This window comes from Brachycentrus maculatus, unplaced genomic scaffold (assembly GCF_059751285.1).
Source record: "Brachycentrus maculatus isolate JH-2025_06_01 unplaced genomic scaffold, ASM5975128v1 h1tg000008l, whole genome shotgun sequence".
Lineage (NCBI taxonomy): Eukaryota > Metazoa > Arthropoda > Insecta > Trichoptera > Brachycentridae > Brachycentrus > Brachycentrus maculatus.
Window position 1 is genome coordinate 573,043 of NW_028280763.1, and position 8,564 is coordinate 581,606.

At 30.0% G+C, this 8,564-nt stretch overlaps 1 non-coding gene across 1 annotated transcript; it reads left to right on the plus strand.

Annotated features, from left to right (window-relative positions):
- Positions 1-8,029: 8,029 nt before the first annotated feature.
- Positions 8,030-8,101, plus strand: TRNAW-CCA (transfer RNA tryptophan (anticodon CCA)). The gene has a single exon. It is a non-coding gene; the product is annotated as a tRNA-Trp (tRNA).
- Positions 8,102-8,564: the final 463 nt, after the last annotated feature.

The window sequence follows — 8,564 nt, forward strand, 5'->3', positions numbered from 1 at the left end:
AATTGTTTTTTGTTGGGGCATTTTTAAACTAAGGAACAATCTTTCTTAATCAAAATTCAAACAAACTTTCAAACAAAGTTTTTTTTGACATCTCATCAAAAATGAAGAAGAATATAGAAGTCTGGGCATTTACGGGGCTGACGACCGTCATAGGCTGGTTTAAGTGATCACTTTACACACGTGTAACATTCACCAATTTTAACCATTATTGACAACCACACTACTCAAATTCAAATTTGATGAGATGTAAAAAAATAATATGAAAATAACTCCTGTAATTGGAGATAATCCAGATTTTGTGAACAAGTATTTGCACACTCAAAATGTTGTAACTAATTTTAGTTAGACTCAAATCAGTGTTTGATTTGGATATTTAAAGTATAAGGAAATTCAAATTCAAAATCAAATATTTTGTTTTCAAACATCTTGAGACTGATTTTTAAGCTAAGATGAAACCCCCAATAGAAAAGGTATTTGAAATATTTTTATTTACTAGAAAGATGTACAAAATTTTATCAAATTATGTAAATGTTCTCAACCCTAATCATCGCTACCCCCCTGTTGGGTGTTATGGCTATTTGTTTCTCATTCCCAACAGCGACAAAAATTACGTTATGTGAACTAAGATAATAAAAGAAATTTTCTTATTTAACTGTGGGTGTTCTACGTAAGGAATTTGAAGAAATGTAAAATGTGTAAAAGTTAAATACTTAAGTAAAATATGATAACAAATACGTCATGACTTTGTATAAGTCTGTATTTGTATGTATTTTTTTCACTTTTTCAAGTGTTAAAAATTACCTAAATCCAATAATTATATCGTATCAGTTTCAGATAAATTCCATTAAAATCTCGCGTGTCGACACACCTTTAAAATTTCCAAAGGATTTTTTGTTTAAAATCCGATGTCATTTGTGCGTTTGTCACCGAAAACACAAATGATCCAAGTTGACAGTCCACATGATATAAGATGGGTCAGTTTGTCCCTAAGCCCATTAAAAATCTTTTGAGGTGTGCCGTACCGATAACGCCGCTTATTGGAAAACTATTAACGAATGTCTTACGAACTTATAAATAAGTTTGTATTTTTAATCTAGTTTAGTTATTTTATTTATTTATTTATTTATTTATTATCATCGTGCACATAAAACAAATTACAGATTACGGTAATGTGGTGCACTGAGTTTTCACGTGCTGAGGGCACATTTAAAAAAATATATTTATAAACGGATATATAACGCTGGTTAAATACAAAAGGGCTCCAACGCAAAAAAAATATTAAACTTTATTCCGAAAATGGTATCTAAATCGTCAACATTTTCGAAAAAGACACCCATGATTCTAGCGATAGAAATATCCATTTTTCTTTTTTTTTCTTTTTTAAATTATTTTGCATTACATGACATAAATTCAAATACAAAAAAAATTAATAAAATTTAAATATGAATACAAAAAACGATCCCACAAAGGCATGGCTTGTGTGTGGGTATATAATATAATTTAGATCATAGTAAAGGGTATAGGTATTATAAGTAGAACTAGAATAAAAGTGTTGATGTAAAATACAAGAAATACTTGACTATCAGAAAACAAAATATATATATACATATCACTCACTCCTTTCAAGAACGTCTTAAATCAAAAATCGTCAATTTTCAGTTGTGCATGTTTTCGGAATGCCCAGAAAATGTACTATATCCCAGCAAAAGCAGCATATTTTTAACTTAATATTTACCCGCTACAGGGCAGAAAGTGTTGTTTTTGCATTTTGAAGAAAAGGTATTGTTTGATTAATTTTTTAAAAATAAGAAATATTTTTCAAATGGGAAAAAAACCATCAGATTTTACCTAAAAAGATCTGTTGCTCAGTAAAAAGTTCAATAAGTGGCTTGATATTTATTTTTAATGTATTTTATTATATTTTTAAACTTTTAAAACGTTCTCCTGAAAAATCAAGTTTTTTGATTTATGACGTTCTTGAAAGGAGTGAGCGATATATTTTTTTAATAAAATTAAAAACATAAAAACATAAAAGGATGAAAAAGTAAAAAGTTAGCAAGCATGTACTACAAGAAAAAGGAGCTTAAATCTGTCTGTTCAATAAATAATCTAAGCAAAATTTGAAATCTACACAAACTAAAGTAATTAACATCTAACAAATAGTCTTTGTGGAATAAGTTGAACAGTTTTGGAGCTATGAAAAATGAATGTCTTTGCGCGAGTCTGGATTTACAAAAAGGGATTTCAAATAAATTAATTTCATTAAGTTTTATATTAAGTTTCAATATTTAATGACATTAAGAACAACGGGAGAAAGTCGTACAACACTATTGCACAGTAATCAAAGTTATTTTGTGTTGTGCTCCTTCTATACGAGGAATTAATAGTCATTTTTCTAAATCACATATTTTATCTACGTATGAATATTAAAATGCTAAACTGGCAGTGCACAACGGAGTCCTGGTTCCAACTCTAATGTATGGATGTGAAACATGGAGTTGGCAAAAGAAGGATGAAAGTAGACTGAATGCAGTCGAAATGCGATCTCTCAGAAGAATGTGCGACAAAACGATGTATGATAGATGTACGAATAGTGAAATAAGGAAGGAATGCAAAGCTGAGATAAGCATTATCGATAAAATTAAGAAAGGTGTGTTGAGATGGTTTGGACATGAGGAACGAATGAGTGAGGAAAGAACGGTAAAACAAATTTATGAGGCGAATATTAGCGGGAAAAGAAGCAGAGGAAGACCGAGAAAAACATGGCACGATCAGGTATGCCAAATACTTGAAAGTGGTCAGGTTAGGAGTCGTAACAATCGGCGGGTATGTATGAGGAGATGCATGAACGTGGAAGAGGCGAAGAATGTTTGCAAGGACAGAGTGGTGTGGGCTCTACTCTCTCTGCCTACCCCTACGGGGAAGCGGCGTGATGGTAAGTTAGTTAGTTACTTAGTTATGAATATTAAGAAATGTTTATTCTATGTAATAAAATTCCGATGTAATAATCCAGGTTTACATTTAATATACAATATTTTCTATGGTAGCGTCACCCCCTGCTAGGAGTTAATTCCAAATTTACCTAAAAGCTTACTGAAGGCCTAACTCGGGGCTTCTGAGGTGGTCTAGGGCTTTTAGTTCTAGGGTCAAAATACTAAGGAAGGCATTACGGTATCTGTATTGACCCCCCGCTATGCTAAAATGACCCTCTTTCAGGGCTGTGAATTGTGTTGGGAATTTTACATATTTTTTAAAAATTTATAAACGAAAAATAAATATTTTTGAAAATGAAAAAATTTCAAACTTCAATTGTATTATAAATGTCTTTTATTTTTAATAAATGGGCATTTTATTTTTATACAAATGGAAGTCTGGGTATTTAGGGTCCGCAACCTTTAATCGACTAGTTTATCAATATATGCACCTCAGAAACTCTACCATTCTAACCATTATAAAATATTCGCATTACCTAGACACATGCATACACGCATGTATATTATTGTTTTTCAGTACTGCATTTTCATTTTCATAAAGCCATAAATGTGTCTATATATGATAAATATATATATATATATATATATATATATATATATATATATATATATATATATATATATATATATATATATATATATATATATATATATATATATATATATATATATATATATATATATATATATATATATATATAAATATATATTTATGTATTTATTACATACACACGATAAATAGTATTTTTTAATTTTTAATAGTTCTCATTGCAAGACCCATGCGTTTTATGCATTTTTCATTTAGTTTATCTTAAATAAATAAATAATTTCTTGAAAAATACAATAATTTCATCGTTTTTAATGAATAATATTTATTAAGTTTAAAAGTAAGACTTACTTTGAAATCATACCAAAAAAAAATTTTTTTAGGTAAATTAATGGTATTACAATTAAAATTTTTAATTAAAATATAAATGATTTAATTTACTCAAGAAAATTCGGCATTTAAAAAAATTTTTAAAGCGCCATTTATTTTATTACGAGTTCTTGACAACCCTGCATTAACAATTGTCTCCTTACAATTAAATTCCTTCCCAAATTGAATTGTCAGACGACAGGTTTATTAAAAATAGGAATTATAAAGCCATTTACATATTATGTCAGTCTGGCAGCGGAATCAAAACGTGAGAGTAAAATTATTCTGACATATTTACGGTACGTTCACGGGAAAGGTTTAAGCGACAAATTACTCGAAATGGCGGTAGAGATATTTTAAAATAAATCTTCGTGTCAAAATATTATTTTTCTGGTAAATGAATTCGTGATAAGGATATATTTTTAGAATTTCCCTTCATATGTCAAATTATGACAAATAAAAAAGATCAAATTATGATAATCAAAAAAAGGTTCAATTTAAAAACAAAATATTTATTTATTAATTGAATTGATGTTTACTTTACATTGTTTCGTTATTAATTATTATTAGGAAATGTATGTATAAATATGTACCTACATATGAGACAAGCATTATCAATAATATTCAATAAAGTGTTTTAGATAGTTTTGGCATGTGAATCGAATAAGTGAAGAAAGAACATTTTAAAAAATATATGAAGTAAATGTTATTGGTAATAGAAGCAGAAGAAGACCGAATAAAACTTCGCATGTTCAAGTTTTTCAAATTCTTGAAAGTGGTCAGGTCAGGAATCTGAATAATCAACAGGTATGTACTAGGAGATTCATGAATGTGGAAGGGGAGAAAATTGTTTGGAAAAACAGATTGGTGTGGCATTCTATTCTCTCTGACTATCCCTACGAAGAAAGGGCGTGATGGTTAGTTAGCTAATTCATCTGTATATATATATATATATATATATATATATATATATATATATATATATATATATATATATATATATATATATATATATATATACATATATATATATATATATATATATATATATATATATATATATATATATAAATATATATATATATATATATATATATATATATATATTCCGCCTCCGTCGTTCACCTCCACCTTCCACCTCCGGGTCCCGATTCCCAGGGGGGTCAAATAAATATTAAGTGAGTTTCTCTCACTAATATTTATTCCATTTTACGCTGGACTGATACCTGAAGCGGAAGGCTGATCACATTTCCTTCATGTGTTTACGATCAAGATAACACTGCGTTTATATGATGCAGTTTTTTGCACCCTTTGCACCACTGGGGTGCAGATGAGGTTTTATATATATATATATATATATATATATATATATATATATATATATATATATATATATATATGTATATATATATATATATATATATATATATATATATATATATATATATATATATATATATATATATATATATATATATATATGTGCTTAGAAGAGAGAAGTATGCGCTATTGCACCTTATCATAAAAGTCCAAATACGAGTAGAAGGTCGACGAGATGTGGGCAGAAGACAGATATCCTGGCTCCGGAATATACGAGATTAGAAGGGCATCAGGACAGTCGAGACGCTGTATAGAGATAGTCAAGTGATAGTCGACGCCAGGGGGACCTGAGATGACACATAAAGAAGAAGAAAGAACTTTTAGGCTTTTTATGTTTCCTAATTATATAAAAACAACATATTTTATGAACTGTATTTAAAACAATAATCAAAAGCACATAGTAAGTCATAACTACCGTTTATCGTTCCTTTATCTCTATATGTAATCGACAAAATTCAACCGCTTCGGGAAAAAATGCAATAAAAAACGCGAGGGTTGGTTTCTGCTATTAATGTCACAAGCGATTACATCCCATCTAGTTAAATTGAAACATTTTAGGGCACGTTGTTTATTACTATTCGATACAGTGTGGTCCGCAATACTTTTAATCTTAATTATTGCACATTTATTTTATTTATTTATTTATTTAACATACTCGTAGTTACATTTTTTAATATAATTTCTATAGATTTCTACTTAATACATTCTTATAAAATTAGTTATTCTGAGATCCTCTAAAATAGAGACTGAGGTCTTGTGCTTGGAGAGGAACATTTTTAACATAGATGAAGAACAATATGGAAGTCTGGGTATTTAAAGTGGTTTAAGTGATCACTTTATACACTTGTAACATTCACCATTCTATCCATGATTGACAACTACGTCACTTAAATTTTTAAAACTCACAAATCATATTATTCTCACGTCATTTCATGTCTGAGTTCACAGTCGTATATGCTGGTTAATTTGAGTAAGCTTTAAGCTTATTGAACAGACCTTTTTTATTCAAGTGTATGTGCAAGATCCTTACCGTATTATTTCACAAACTGAGAGACGCCTGAAATCATGATTTTCAACTTTTTATGCAGCTAATAATTTGGCCAGTTATTTCGTTCACTATATTTTGAGTGTGTGCAAATCCCTTTTCTCAAATCGAATTAGAAAAACCCAGATTTGTGTATCAGGATTTGGTTCATTTATCATGGACAATATCACTGAGGCCATGCCTTCGAATCATATTATCTTTCTGCAGCATCCATGAATTCTTTGGTCTTCCTCTAAATGTCTTTTGAGAAAGATCAACGGCGATTGCCTGGTTCACAATATGATCAGGTTCTCTACGTCCTATGTGCCCATACCATCTCAATTGCCTTTCCTCTTCCTTACTATTGATGTCTCTTACACCAAAGCTTCCATGAATGCGTGAACTCTTTATTTTGTCTCTAAGGGACACTCCAGCTGACCATCCAAGCTTTCGAATTTCAGCAGTCTTAGGCTGTTAATAAATGATAAAAAATTCAATATTTAATCATGTTTAAATGTGAATGATTTTATAAACAGGTTGTATTTGTAAAAAGGGCACGCTTTAACCGCATTCTTAGCATAAAAAAGGAATAGCAGGTATATTTGTTTCTAACATTTATTACTGGTAGGAAGAAACCTATTTACGAAATTTATGTTTTATAAGTTTTAATTGTATGTACATGCATCTAAGAAAATTAATAGTAGCAAAAAGAAAAGAGGGCATTTAAATGTTGATTTGTTCAAAAGCTTAAAATGAATAATTCATTGCTTTGAAATTTCGACATAACGCCACATTCGAATTTGCGCGAGTTCTATTGGATCGGTGATAAGCAAAAATAAACTCTTTTGGCAATTATTTTAAAACTGTAATGGCAGAGTCATCTGTTGAACGTACCAGCAACACGATATATATACATAGAAGCGTTAGAAGTGCCTTTGTGTATACGCAACTTGATTATTTGCTAAATTTCACCAACTTTGGTTATTTCTGACTGAATTCGATCGTCAAATTGAAATTTGAATGTGTCCATTATATCAGACAAACTAAGTTTAATGCCTATTAAGGCTGATATCTGATACATTCAAATTCAGAATGCGAACGACCGCGCTAGGGGTTGGACAATTTCAGCGCAATTTTTTTGAATATTTATTGGAATTTGACTTTTTTAGAATATACCGCAGTCATACAGGAGAGAGTGACCAAGAACATTGTTTTACAAAAATGTGATTTTATTACTATTCGATATCTTACTAGCTTATGTAATATTGCCCTGAAAAAATCCCAAAGGATTTTAAACTTGGAAGTATAATATATTGACTTGCTAAAAATGCCTGACTGCATTGGTGTTTATTTTCTTGCCAAGCAAAAGTGACTTAAATGGCCCTACTGAATATTTTAATTTTTTACTCATTACTTTAAGTCCTTACATTTCAATAACTCTTTTCTTTTCAAAACCATATACAACAAAACAACAACAAAATCGATAAAAAAACGATATTTTAAGAAAAAAATCAATTTCGTTATATGTTACCCGGGTTTAAATAAAATTAATTTGCAAACTATTGACATACACGTTAAAACCCGTTTATATCAACTATCAACATGTTTGTATATATATATCATACTTTGTATGTGCATAGTAAATAGACGGTGCAGTACTTATACGACAATTTAATTAGTAGATTGTAATCGATTTAATTTTCGCTCACGGCGAGAGACTCCGTGGCGCAACGGTAGCGCGTCTGACTCCAGATCAGAAGGTTGCGTGTTCAAATCACGTCGGGGTCACAGAAGTATTTTTATTAAAATTAATAATTATTATTTTTAATTATAAATAATGTCATTTGAGATGATTGATTGGTAGGACTTTAAAAAAATTGTGACATGCCTATGCCAAAGCGAAATTCAGCAAAGAAACCCAGATAAAAACAAATATTAAAGAATAATCGCCTTATAAACAAATTTATGAGGTGATTTTTCGTTGGCAATAGAAGCTCAGGAAGACCGCGAAAAACTTGGCAGGATCAAGTATTTCAAATACTTAGGCGAGGTCAGGTCAGCAGTCAGGAGGTGTGAAGCATGGAGTTGGCAAAATGTCGTAACAACGCCATCCGATCTCTCAGATGAATGTGCGGCAAAACGATGTATGATAAATGTTCGAACAGTGAATATGGAAAAAATGCAAGGCTGAAATAAGCATTATCGATAAAAACTTTAAAAAAAATGGTTTGTTGAGATGGTTTTGGGCATG